General features: G+C 42.7%; 1 protein-coding gene across 4 annotated transcripts in view; it reads right to left on the minus strand.

Annotated features, from left to right (window-relative positions):
* Positions 1 to 12,312, minus strand: part of PHACTR4 (phosphatase and actin regulator 4) — a 132,914-nt gene extending 120,602 nt beyond the window's left edge. For 2 of the 4 annotated variants that reach the window (XM_060257986.1, XM_060257983.1), the window contains exon 1: positions 12,134 to 12,287. The gene's annotated coding sequence lies outside the window, so the exon portion shown is untranslated. Of the gene's footprint in view, positions 1 to 12,133 lie in introns of all 4 variants that reach the window. The other 2 variants (XM_060257984.1, XM_060257988.1) reach the window with 2 other exon arrangements.
* Positions 12,313 to 14,702: the final 2,390 nt, after the last annotated feature.

Here is a 14,702-nt window from a genome sequence, read left to right on the forward strand (position 1 = left end):
CAGGGAAAGGTTAGGAAACTATGTTTTGGCACCAGTACGAGAAGGAAACACACATGTACCATAGAAATCACTGAGCACTGTTTGCATAATTATGCATCTCTCTTTACCTTGACACCAAAGACAGTAAATACAGCTCCAACAAGAGCTATGAAACTAAGGGGGAACCCTTCGTCACCCTCTTTAATTCTTCTTCCCAATGACTCCCTCAACTCTTGCACTCTCTTTCCCCACTTTAGGTCTCCAGGTGACCACTGTGGTGGTCTACCTGCCTATTTCCCTCTCCTTCCCCATTTCACAAATGGAAGAAATAGACCTATGGATCAGTGCTCAAAGGCTGACAGGTCCTGATGCTAAGCACACTTACTTGAGAGTAAGCCTTCATTAAGTTCCACGACCTCTAAGAGCCATGCAATATGAGTGAAAGAGCCGCATGTGGCTCCCAAGCTGCAGTTTGGCCACCCCTGTGCCAGAGCGTGGTAGGTATAACCACTAAATGCCACAAAACAACTGCTGCAAGAGGCCAAGCCAGCCATAAAATGGCTGCCACAATGAAAATCCATGTGCCATGGTGACAGCAGCAGTCATACCAATATTTATAAAAATCTGAACAGCAATCAAACCTCCAGCAGCCAATCAGAAGCCTTGCAAGGCAAAAACCCCAATTCTAGAAATACTTGGCAGGCACCATGTTGGGGACCCCTGGTGTAAGCCTTCCCAAGGGCTCTTTACTACAACCCTACAGAACCTATCCTGCTAACAGCATTTTCCTCTGGTGCAAGGGAACTTCCCCAGTGCCCAAGGCTCTGAAAAATGTCTTGCACTGCCACCAGGGGAAAGCACCATTAGGAGAACAGTATCCAGTTCCGCCCTCCAATTCTTTCTCCTTGACAAGCATTGGGCACACATCACTTAGATGGCATACAATTTAGCTGGCAAGAAAAGACTTCACCACAAACAAGCTGTTAATGCCAACTGTTTTTGTTTACAGTTTATACAGGCTTCAATTTCTCTTTTTCATAAAACATTACACATGCAAATTTCCTGTTGTGGTAGGGATACCAACAGAAAGGAATAAAAAACATACCGGATAACAAATGGCTAATGATTTATTCCCTGTCAACATGAAACTCATCTTCACCCCCTCTGCTTCTATAACAGATCTCAATATTATGAACACATGTACCAGCTATATCAGACATAAACTATTCCCTACAGAAAGTTTGGGAAGATTCACTGAATGCTCCACCGATCTCACATCAGAGGCCAGGAAAGCTTTCTGAACACATCAGCTCCATTTAGCATTAATTTATTCATTTCCATCACAAAAGAGGCTTTAGGCGTAACAGCCAAATTAAGGGCTTGGATCTTTCTCCCACTGTAACTAATGAGAGTAGGATGGCACCAAGAGGAAACTGCACTACCCCGTTCACATATTACAGTGAACACACGTATATTCTTCATGTGTGTGTGCACATCAGTTTGTAAGAAAGGGTTAACGCATCACTTTGCAATTGTAAGTATCTGGATAAATATGGGACTAGTGTCCCAAATTCAGGTGTATGTGCATTGAATCTACCATAATTACTCAGTGCACATATTTTAAAAAATGAAGCATACAATGTACACAGATTGTAAATGTGTTCAGTGTAACACTGAATAGGGCTACTGTAACCTGGTTCACATCTCAACCCAAATAAGTCAGTCACTAAAATAACATACTGTCCCACTTATACAAGTATTACAAAAACCAGTTCGAGCACTGTACTTGAACCAGGAAGGCCAGAACAAAGCAGTAGACAAGTTGCACCTTTAAGACCAACTAAGTTCTATTCAGAATGTAAGCTTTCGTATGCTCTAAGCATACCATAATACCATAATACGTACTTTAGAGCAACCAGTTCTTGTTCTCACTTTTTGAGAACAGTTTTGAGTTGTGGTTGTTGTTGTTGTTTTCAGTTTGATCTTCTTTGCAGAACTCGTTGTGAGGACAGAATAGAGGGGAGAACCATACACACTTCCCCAAGATCTCTGGAGAAAATACAGGATAAATACATATTAAAACTTTCCTGTTTAAAAAAATCAAATTTGACATGGCCATGCTAAATGCCTCCCTCCATAATTTGCCTTCACTTCCCTTTGCAACATCAACCCTCCATCACATGGAATAGCAGCACATCTTCCATTCTGTTATTGCCTTCTCTCCCATCGTGCAACAAAAGGTATTAGTTGTTCAGCTACAGCCAGTTGATACTTGAAGCTGAAAGCTATTACTGCCCGTTTAAGAAGCCCCATGAAGCCTGCCTATCGGAAATGCAAAACAGATCACAAGTTGATATGCCTCCACACAAATAGCAAATAATTTTACTTCCTCGTCGATCTGCCTACAGGTTTAGAGTGAGAGTGCAGTGCATAACAGACAGAGGCAAAAGGAACTTCTTTTCATAATTATTTTTTTCCTGATATTTAGATTGCCTGGTCATTCACCACATGAGTATGGATTCCAATTCACTGCATGAATCAGCCACTCTGTGCACACACCCACAGCAGCACACATACCTGTGCTGATTTTCACACATCACAAAATGATATTTTTCTAGATGTGGATGTTGATTGCTGAGCCTGGAAACCCAATGGCTGAAATGAGACTCTTCCCATAAGAGTCTAGTTCTCCTTACAAATGCATGTAACTCAAGGGCTTTAGGCTTCAAATTCCTTTTAAATCGAATAAAATAAAATAAATAGTCGTACTAATTTTCCTGTCCCCCATTTTACCCTCACAATGACCCTGCGAACTAAGTTTGAGTCCAGCGGCACCTTTAAGACCAACAAACTTTTATTCAAGATGTAAGCTTTCATGTGCATGCACACATCTTCAGGTAAGATAAGAAGTGTGCAGGCACATGAAAGTTTATACCCTGAATAAAAGTTTGTTGGTCTTAAAGGGGCCGCTGGACTCAAACTTTGTTCTGCTGCTTCAGACCAACACAGATATCCACCTGATACTAACAACCCAATGAGGTAGATTAGGCGTATTGTGTTCGGTTTTGGGCACCACGTTTTAAGAAGGATACAGACAAGCTGGAAAGGGTCCAGAGGAGGGTGACGAAGATGGTGAGGGATCTGGAGACCAAGTCCTATCAGGAAAGGTTGAAGGAGCTGGGGATGTTTAGCCTGGAGAGGAGGCGGCTGAGAGGTGATATGATCACCATCTTCAAGTACCTGAAGGGCTGTCATATAGAGGATGGTGTGGAATTGTTTTCTGTGGCCCCAGAAGGTAGGAACAGAACCAATGGGTTGAAATTAAATCAAAAGAGTTTCTGGCTCAACATTAGGAAGAACTTCCTGACGGTTAGAGCGATTCCTCAGTGGAACAGGGTTCCTCGGAAGGTGGTGGGCTCTCCTTCCTTGGAGGTTTTTAAACAGAGGCTAGATGGCCATCTGACAGCAATGAAGATCCTGTGAATTTAGGGGGAGGTGTTTGTGAATTTCCTGCATTGTGTAGGGGGTTGGACTAGATGACCCTGGAGGTCCCTTCCAACTCTATGATTCTAAGGAAAGAGCTAATAAGATGAGTGCTGCTAAACATTGTGCCCAGCCTTAATTAAGGAACTGTGAACCTGTTGTCTCTCACAATCAACATAAGACCAACACAAGTGCAAAAGAACAACAATTGCAAAAACTGCTCTGCCAGAGCTTTCCTGTGCTCCCAGCATTAACGTTTTCCCACCCGGGCTTCCCCATCTGCAGAACTGACAATCTGAACCCAGAGATGTCAGCAAAAGGCTGACACTTTACATCTGCACTTTTGCAAGCCAGACTGCACCCTGTTATGACTTCTGTGACCATCACAGTATGTGGCTGATTAAAATCAGGGAGGGGAAATAAAAGGGAGGGAAGGTACAAGACCCTGCCTCATGATGTTTTATGAGAGTTAAGACAGATGGAAGGAAAAGCAGAGGGAAGCCACTGCAATCAGAAATATATTGAAGGGGAAAATACAGTTGTAAATACTTGGGTTTCCTTGCAAGCGAGGGTGAAGACTGAGGGGTAAATAAGCACTGCATTGAAAAGGTGAGTTCTGTAGAGGAAATAAAAGGGAGATATCTCTGCAGGGAACTGCAGGCATAATAAGGAGCATCCACAGAATCATTTAAGAGAGCAGGAACATTCAGGAGAGTGCCCTAGAGGTATGTACATAAAGTGCCATCAACCAACTAATGGTGACCCCCATAGGGTTTTCAAGGCAAAAGACTAACAGGTAGTTTGCCGCTGCCTTCCTCTGTACAGTGACCCTGGAATTCCTTAGTGGTCTCCCATTCAAATACTAAGCAGGTCCAACCTTGCTTAGCTTCCAAGATCTAATGAGATCGAGCTATCTAGGCTTTCAAGGTCAGGAAGACCTAGAAGCAGCAGAACAAAAATTACAAACAGTGATAAAGAGAGGAGAAAGGGGGAGTGATAAGATTATAGCAATCTTTAACTTTGGTGGTGGTGGGGGGGCTTGATGCTTGATTTACTTCATTTATACCCCACCTATCTCCCCATTGAGGCCCCAAAGTGGCTTATATCATTCTGTCCTACTCCATTTAATCCTCACAACAACCCTGAGAGTGTGCAACTAGCCCAAGGCCACTGAACAAGTTTCCATGGCAAAGTGGGGCACGAAAAACTACACCTTATTGGCTCTCCGGTATGCAGTATGGTTTGCAGACTCGGAAGACTGCGCGGTTTGGAAAGAACTGAACATCATTAGCAAATGAAGCCAATTCACAGCAGTATTATTGGGTAAATAAGGATTTGGCAAGGTCTCAGGCTGCCCATCAACTTACTGTGCATCCCTGTGCCAAGTTACTTCTGTCAAAATACTTTCATGTCAAGCTTAGCCTGGAGTAACTCAGCTTTAGTTTGCACTACCCTTGCTTGGGTGAAGTCAATGGACAGCTCACTGCTGCTGAAACAAACAATATTCTAGAGGCAAAGCAAGATACGTTACTTCCATAGAGCACTACACACGCACAAACCAAGAATCTCACTATGTGTGCAATTAGGACCACCATGGTAAGAAAGAACAGCGTTTATGCAACGTTCCAGTGAAGGACCTATGGACTCAACACAAGAGCCTGCATTATACTGCATCAGACTACTGGGCCATCAAGGTCAGTATTGTCTACTCAGATTGGCAGCAGCTCTCCAGGGTCTCAAGCAGATATCTTTCACATCACTGAGATGCTGGCAGTCGAGCCTGGGTCCTTCTGCATGCCAAGCGGATGCTTTACCTCTTTGTCATTGCTCCACCCTCTTCTGGAGAGGGGTTTTTTCCCCTCAAAGGGTAGCCATATTGGTCTGCAGTAGAACAATTAGATTCAAGTCCAGTAACACTTTAGAGACCAACATGAGTTTCAAGGTGTGAGCTTTCCAGAGCCAAAGCTGCAGAGATCAACCAGGGAATCAATCACAAATTATCAGACGCAATAGACTAGATCTGAGTCCTTTTATCCTAGTCAGGCATTGTAGAGAACATGTTGTAAAGAATGCTTGTAAAGATGTTGTAAAGAATTTTAGTAAAGGATGCTAAGGTACGATGTACCCTTCCAGGGCGGAATAAGGGTACAGGATTTTTATCCCACTACAGATGCTAATTTTCTGCCCTGAGGAATTTCCCCTCTGCTCTAACCAATTCAATATACACTGTACCTTTGCATTCTTTACAAGCATTCCTTACAACACCCCTCCCACCTGACTGGGCTAAAAAGACTCAGATCTGCATTCCTACTGGTGTCTGATGAAGGGAATTTTGACTCTCAAAAACTCACACTCTGAAACTCTATTTTTCTCTAAGGCACTAGTGGACTCCAATCTAATTCTCCTGGAGAAAGATTCATGTTGGTCTGAAGCAACAGAACCAAGTTTGAGTCCAGTGGCACCCATAAAAGACCAACAAGTGTACTTTTGTGTATAAGCTTTCATGTGCATGCACACTTCTTCAAATCTAAAGAAGTATTCATGCACACAAAAGCTTATACCCAGAATTAAACTTGTTGGTCTTAAAGGTGCTACTGGACTCAAACTTTGTTCTCCTCGAGATAGAATACTAAGGAATTTTGAGACCTGATTAAGAGAGCTGATCATGAATTAGAAAACTGAGGAAAGCTACCCAAGAACACAATTGGCATCCCACAGCTGCTCCAAACAGCCCTCTTTCCACATATAACATCCCAACAATAAAAGCAGAGAGACATCTAGCAAGTCATTTTCTGGTTTCTTAACCATCTTCCTCCAGACAACTCAAGCCTGCAGGTCTAGAAAGGCAATATTCAAAATTTTTATTTAGACAAGCACCCTGCCAGGGTTGGAAATAGGTTTCTTTTGGGTTTTTCTTTTCAAATGTTGCAGGAGTTTTATGACATGGTTTGTGTCTTTGGGGAAGGACAGAGCCAAAAATCCAAATGAAAAACATATTCACTGTTTGAGTCATTCGTGACACTGTTCCCACCTAAGCAACACCCAGAAGCAGCCGTTATCACAAAAGCTCTCCCGACATCAGCAAGCACTACTAATTAATAGCTAAAAATAAACACTGGGGGAAAACAGTTCTTTACACAAAGGCCAATGGCAAGCTTTGCAGCCACAGAACATTCTACCTCCCGTGAACTTTCAAAGCCCATTTAACGAAAAGAACCAAATAACAGTTTTACATGCACACACAAAGGAAAGTAATCCAGGAAGTTATATCACACGCAACAACATCCTAAGGACAAAAATCAACTCTAAAGCCTCACTGATTGCTACTGGAGCCTGAATCATGCCAGGGTGGTGTAATGGTTAGAGTACTGGACCAGGATCTGAGAGACCTGGGTTCAAATCCTCACTTAGCCACAGTAGCATGCTGGATGGGAGACCTTGAGCCAGACCCTCTCTCCCTGTCTCAGTCTAACCTACCTAACAAGGTAGTTGCTGTCAGGATAAAATAGAGGAAAGAATTTTATTTATTTATTTATTTTATGATTTATATCCCGCTCTTCCCAGCAAGTGGCTCAGGGCGGCTCACAACATAGAATGATGTCATAGGCCACTTTGAGTCCCTACGGAGAATAAAAGTAGGATATAGATATCTTAATAAATTACTTGATTAAATCCCAGTGGCTTCATTGGAAGTTTTAACCTGGGCTGAATCACAAGTTCTGTGTTTACTTATTAAACATAGGGGTTCTCAACAAAGAGGATAAAACTCTTATTTCTGCACATCTGTCATTTGGGATGGACTGCTGCTTCAAACCATCGCCTTACTTCTTGCCAGGTGTGTCCTCACTTCATTCAAAATCCACAGCTTAAAGCTTTCACCTGTTGAACTGCCATCTTCAGGCAAATCACTTTGAATAGGTAAACAAAAAAGGCCTGCCAGTACAGGAACTTAAAGAAGACTTGGAATCTTCAAAAGCAAAGGCGTACCTCCTGTTAGGAGTGCAGAACCATGTTGATATTCAGTGCTCCTACGCAACATTATCTAGCCATCTACCTCTGATGCATGTTTTTAATCCCGCCTTTCTTACAAGGAGTGGCCCCGTGGTGCAGAGTGGTAAAGCAGCAGTACTGCAGTACTGTGGTCTGAACTCTCTGCTCACGACCTGAGCTCGATTCCGGTGGAAGCTGGATTCAGGTAGCCAGCCCAAGGTTGACTCAGCCTTCCATCCTTCTGAGGTCGGTAAAATGAGTACCCGGCTTGCTGGGGGGAAAGTGTAAAAGACTGGGGAAGGCAATGGCAAACCCCGTAAAAAAAAGTCTGCCGTGAAAGCAACATCACCCCAGAGTCAGAAACAACAGGTGCTTGCACAGGGGACCTTTTCTTTCCTTCTTACAAGGAATTTAGTATGTTTACATTGACTGCCAGTTTGCTTTTGAGTTCAATTCAAGGCACTGTTTTTTATCATGAAAGCCCTACACAACATAAGACAAGGCCTACCTCTGTATATACGAGCAGATCCACCAATTAAGAACAGTGAAAGCAAGTCCTGCTAACTGTACCGCTGCTGAAGCAGATAAAAGACAGCAGCTTGGCATTCCCAAGAAGAGCAGAGGTTAAATTTCTGGCAAATAAAGAGAAGAACAGTTTTCACAGTCACACTTGTCAAGATTCAAATCCACTTCCCAAAGAGATTTGTAAAGCCAAATTTATATTTCCAAAAGGGTTATTCAACATTTTATCTCCAATAGGCATTTAGCTGATTTAATCTCCAATAGGCACATAGCTGCTCTGCATCGGCCACTATTGTTGATTTGAATTTTGGTGTTGTAGTTATGATTTTACTGATTACTAAAAAATTATTTTTAAGCTGATGGTAAAGCAGTATAAGCACGTTATCAAATAGCAAATAATTCTTTTTTGCTCCCTTAAAAGTCTTCTTTATTAAAGGACTGTTTTCTCATGACCGTGATACAATAAAAATCTGTTAGCCTTTAAGGCTATTTTCCCTTGCTATCGACCAACATGCTTTTTCAGTTCTGCAACCACTCTCCCCAGTAAGTGGCTAATCTCTTATTTGCAGTAGCTGCAGAGATCAACCAGGGAATCAATCACACATGACCAAGACAGAGACCTATTTAGGTCAGCAGAAGGACTGGGCTCCAAAGATTATCGAAATTAAAGTGAAGAGTAAATTAACTCATGATTGAACAAAGAGGAAAGTCTGTGTAACCGCAGACTGCTAATCCGAAAGCACGGAAACAAAGATGGAATCGCCATGTAGCTGTTAGTCTGTTGCAACAAAGAGCCTTGCAGTGCTTTAAAGATTAACAGGTTTATGGTGGCATAAACTTTCACGGACTAAAGCTCACTTCAAACGCACAAAGTAGTATTTTTTTCAGGGCCTCGTATACTTGTACAACAGAATGGAATGGCAAAATATTAGTGTAGACTGCACCAAATCAAATTGCAGGCATGTGATTCACATTGTTTAATGATCTCCTGATAGTTTTACATAGGCAAACATTCAAAACAATGTGTTCCCTACCCCACCTGCTGTGCAATGTGGTATAATCCATTCTACCATTCTCCGGTCTTCGCAACCTAATTTTGTTGCCCGGGTAGATAAGACCACAAGTTAGCAAATGTGCGCCATGTGTAAATACATATTTTACACATATTTGGTGGTGGAAACTGCCATCAAATCACAGCCAACTTATGGTGTTTTCAAAGACTATAGGCAAACTGGGGTGGTTTGCCATTGCCTGCCTCTGCGTAGTAACCCTGAACTTCCTTGGCGGTCTGCCATCCAAGTACTAACCAGTGCTTTGGAATTCCAAATACTATTTAGCTTTGGAGGCCTGATGAGATTAGACTATCCTCAGCCATCCAAGTCAGGGCTCACATATTTACATCAATACATATCTGACACATGAAGAAGGGGAAAGAATAAACATAGTGTGGGCCATAGAAAGCAAGAAGCACCTTCTGTGACATTTGCATGCAATTGTGCATTGGGTAAAGGGATGGATCCAACAATGGGCGAGCAGAACCAAAAATATACTTAGCATCAACCCGTCTGTGCAATAAAAAGCACAACAGCTGCTCGAACACACAGTACTTTCATATAATTTTAAACAAAATACAGTGAGCATATGGAACGATGGAATGTACAGAATGTTCATATGATTTTATTTAATTTTCATTTCAAACTGTATCAAAATAAATGCTTTACATCTTGTGCACACAGGAAAAGTAGCAGGGGTACAATCGCCTTCCACTTAGCACAAGCTAACAGTGAGGAGCGATTTGAGAACTGCTCATGCGAGGACTACTCACATGGAAATCTTCCATGGGCACACAGAGAAATCTTCTGCAGGAGCCAAACCACAGTGCAGAGACCATTCCCAACAGCTCTAATTGGTGCAAACACAATTCTTCCTTGCTTTGATATGGCCGTTCAACATTTCATCTGCAGCAACTGCTGTAGAACAACATTCCCATGCGCTTCCCTGTATACTTCAAAACTCATGGCTAAGTTTCTATCTAGTTTCAATCCTACATCAAATCTTTACTTGACAGTGAGCAACCACTTGATGTTCCAGTACTTTTCCAGTGTGATTTTCAGCACACAGTAGCTGACTATGAACCATTTTACTAGCAATTTCTTCATTTCACAGAAAACTATCACTTCCTCTTCCAAAGAAAGTTTGTAAGAGAAAGCTTCCTGGGGTAAATCTCAGCCCACCTCCCCATGTCTCTCTCTCACTTCTCATATTCTGGCAATACTCAGTAAAGCAAAGAGCAATGGAAGGAAAATATTCCTGCATTTAGCCACCGAGATCCTGGAAAGGAACTCCGGACACTACTTGCTTTCTTTCTAGCAGCTCAACCTTTTCATTCCACTCTGTAAGTCAAGCTTACAGCTGGCACAGGCACAATCTTAGATCTTAAAAAAAAAAAAGAGTTAAATAATTTAGTTAGAACTAAAAAAAAAACCCAGCAGACAGATGGGGAACAAAACAAGGGGTTGTATGACTTCACAGATGAGAATTGAGAAGCAGACAAATATACATAAAACAAGTACTGACTATGCTTATATCATATATGAGCACTATGTTTTGCTCATGTAGAGTAGTACAACATTGGAATATTAATGGGAGAGGGGGCACTAACTTTGGATATTCACAAAACCCGCAGTGAAGCCGCCTAAGAGAGTGACCCAGCTTTGAGAAATGTAAAGTATTTGTCTCCCACTTCAGCTCTCTGAAAATGAGGACACTTCCCTAACTGGAGAGGAACAGACACAGGAACTGTATCTTAGATAACATGACTGCAAGGCACACATCCTCCACAGTGACATAAACAGTGATTCACAGATTGTGAATTGGGATCCTTTAACTATGTCTGGGTTGGCTGATGGACAGCAGGGGGAGGGGCAAAAATAGAGGACAAATATCTTAAGTGGGGGGGGGGCTCACCTTGGGAAAGGCTTTTGTTTTAAAAAATACACCTCCCTCTCAGACCCTGAAGCAGTGAGCACTGAAGATGAACTACTTCCTTGAAGTAACCAGAATCCAAAGACTGTAAGGTCCCATAAAGGCACCAGGTGAAGGCACTAGTCACTCCTTTCTACCTCACATGCAGTTCGTAACTTACATATTTGTTACAAACATACAGATGTAGTTAACAAAAAAACCCAGAGATCTAAAATCCTTTCCCGGACTGAAAAACAGCAGCCAACAGATGTTAGCTACCCTTTCTGTAAGTTTTCAGGATTTAACATACAGCATGCAAATCAATCAGCAGAAGACCTTTTTCTTTTTGCTACTCAATCACCATCTCACAAAGGCAGATAATGCAGAGTGGCACACAGGCAACTTCCCAAAGCAAATTTGGGACACAAACTTCAAGCAAAGCTGAAGAAGGGGTTGGGAGAGAGAAGCAAGGGAAAAAACACAGTTAGCAAAATACTAGAGCCCAAACTGATGTGGAAAGAACTGCCAAGAGGGAACATGTCCATTTATTCTAGTGATAAGGGTTCCTTACAAAATATAAAAATAATGTAAATAAACTTCCCCCAGAACTGAGGGAGAGATCCTCCCCAGTAACTTTTTTGCTCACTCCCCTTGCCTTTTTTTTTTTTTAGCATCCAGTCCAAAGATTTCTGCAGACCTCAAACGCTCACTTCATGCTCTGCATCATTTTGGCTGGTCTTAAAGCAAAGGTGTTACATAGACTCCTCCTGTCCGTTTGACCAAGGCTACCACAGGAATCTAAGTCTTCTTTGAAAGGCACTATCTTTAAAATGACATTGGGCTTCTGTTTTGTTTTCGCGCCGCACGGGTGCCTCATCTGGAATTACTATTTTCAGGAAAGGGGCAAAAGTCAAGATAAAGAACGAAAGAAGAGACGAAGAGGCATTCAGAAGAAGGGATCAGATGATTTCGAAGAGCCTGAAAATGACTGGACGGGGTGGGGAAAGTACAGCAGAAAAGTGGAGAGGAGGAGATGCTCACTAAAGAAGGAGGGAGACACATTCTCCCCCCCCCCCCCATTTAAAAAAAAAACTAAAGTGGGGGAATTGCGGAGAGATCCACGCACAAGCAGCGGCTAAAAGGTAACTGTCGAGGAAACTTCTTAGTTCGCTCCCGAGAGGAAACACGCACATACCTGAGGCAGGTGAGGGGAATGGGCCCCACCTGGCTCCTCACCTGGCCACCCTCCCTTCACCTCGCGCTGCCTCCTGTCCCTCAGAGTCCCTTCGGGGGCTGCTGAAGGTCCCCGTCGCCACCGCCGGAAGCCCCGCTGCTGGCAGAGGAGGGGAACCGCGCGGCATGACGGGACCTGTAGTCTTCGAGGAAAGGGGAGGCGACGCCACGCCCCCCCCGTGGGGACTAACGACAGGCCACAGGTGAGACTAAGAAGGGACTTGGTGGGCGGGGCCAGAAGACCGCGAGAGCCTGTTAGAGAATGGTAATGTCAGCGGTTAGCAGCCCCAAGGTGCGGGATTTAAGCTTTCCATGCCGAATGACTTAAAAACAGGGAATTCAGAATCGTGGATTTATTGGACGTTGGTTTTTATATATAAAAGGAGAGGCAGAAGTTGAAAAATGAATGGATTTATAGACGTTTTGTGTCGCAAAGAGTCGGACTCGGCTATGCGACTGAACAACAAAAGACTAGGTAATTTGTAGTGAGTTTTTCAGAAAAGGAGACGGGATTTGCGACATGAATAACGTTACAGCTGAAAAACAGCAGTTTTCAAGGCAATATTGGCAAATTTGTTCTCTGCGTGCGTTTTGAAGGACAGAGAATCTGCAAAATATAGAATTAACACGACTGAAAATCTTTGGAGATTTTTCCCTTTATAACTAGCAAATATTACTTTGGCAGCAGTGGTCCGCCTCCTCTGATACCCCGGTAAACATGCAGGAATCCAACCTTTACAACTTTACTCAGGACAGGAGTAAACATCATCGAACTTTATAGAGCTGTGTGTGTATTAAGTGCTGTGCCCTCAAGTCGCTTTCAACTTATGGCGACCCTATGAATTACGTAAAGACCTTCAAAATGCCCTGTCCTTAATAGCCATGCTCAGGTCTTGCAATTTAGGGTTTGTATGGGTTTTTTGGCCACTGTGTGACACAGAGTGTGGGACTGGATGGGCCATTGGCCTGAACCAACATGCCTTCTCTTATGTTCTGTGCTGGAAAATACCTGGAGACTTTGGGGTGGAGTCAGTAGAGGAAAGGGTTTGGGGAGGGAAGGGGCCTCAGCAGGGTAAAATGCCATAGTGTCCACCCTTCAAATCTACCATTTTCTCCAGGGGAGCTGATCTCTGCCAGCTGGAGATTAATTGTAAAAGCAGGGGATCTCCAGGCCCTACCTGAATGCTGGCAACAAGACTTGCATACTTAAAGCTGTGGCTGTCTATGTATTTCATGTTGGGTCTTCTGCTTTTCTTGCTGCCTTCAACTCTTCTGAGCATTATTGTCTTCTCCAGTTAGATTTGAACCCCATAGCATCTCAGAGACCAGCAAGAATTTCAGGGTATAATCTTTGCAGAGTCAAAGTTCCCTTTGTCAGACAAAGTAGAAATGGAGATCTCTGAGTCCTTTTATCCTAGTTAGAAGGTGAGAGGATTATTGTAAAGAATGCTTGTAAAGGAGGTATTGACACAATACATACTGTAATCAGCTTGATTAGAGCCAGAGGGAAAATGCTTCCCAGGGCAGAAAATGAGCAGCCGTAGTGAGGTAAGAATCCTATGTCCCTGTTCAGCCCTGGAAACATCCATTGTTCTGAACTTGTGAATTAACTCAAATTCAGCCATCTCAGGTTGTAATTTCCCCTTGAAATTTCGGTTTGAAGACTGCCACTCTTAGGTCAGCAATAGAATGTCTTCTCTGGTGAATTATGTCTTCTCATAGGAATCCTGGCTTTTCAGATGCCGCAAGAATCTTTGTTGGTTTTGCCTTCAAAACTTACTATTATAAAAGGGGGGAAATTAAGACAGGTGGGGAATCTTAAAAAGTTTTGTGATCTGAAAAATGAAGGGGGGGCTTCTTATTCCCTCTTGTTGCTTGCTGTTTGTCATTAACACTGCCTTTTAAATTCTGAATAATGTGCATTCCATATGCTTCCAGGGGTTTGGAGGAAGGGTGAGATGAAAATATACTAAATACATAATAAAATTGCTAGTCCTTAAGGTGCCAGAAGACTTCTGATCCTTCTTATTTGAGGGGGGCGGGCAAGGCTAACAAATGCAATCCTACGCAGAGGTACATCAGCCTAAATTCACTGAAATCTATGGGCTTAGTCTGCATCAACTTTCCATGGGACTTGGTTATTAAGAATCTGCATATGTCTAAACATACTATAAGAAAAGATGCTATCTGCTATTTTCTGGAAGATATTGCAAGGTGCTGTAGCCTTGAATTAGTCACTCCATTCCTAGAAGTATGAGTTCTGCTAAATTGTTTTAGAAAATATATCTTCCACCCACTTTGAATGTGGAAGATCCTAGTTGGTTCATTGTGACCTGTCCCCTCCCTGCCTTGGAGGAAAAAAGAAAACCCAAGAGTTGAACCTTCCCCTTTGAATGCACAAGAAATTTTGCCAACTGCCAACCTTACAAATGTATGACTCAGGTGTCAGGAATTCTGACACAGTTACCTTTTTTATTTGACTTCCAAGAGATTCTTTTAGCCTTAGGGAATAACAAGGAAGAAACTTGTTT

Source organism: Heteronotia binoei, chromosome 17 (assembly GCF_032191835.1).
Source record: "Heteronotia binoei isolate CCM8104 ecotype False Entrance Well chromosome 17, APGP_CSIRO_Hbin_v1, whole genome shotgun sequence".
NCBI classification, from domain to species: domain Eukaryota; kingdom Metazoa; phylum Chordata; class Lepidosauria; order Squamata; family Gekkonidae; genus Heteronotia; species Heteronotia binoei.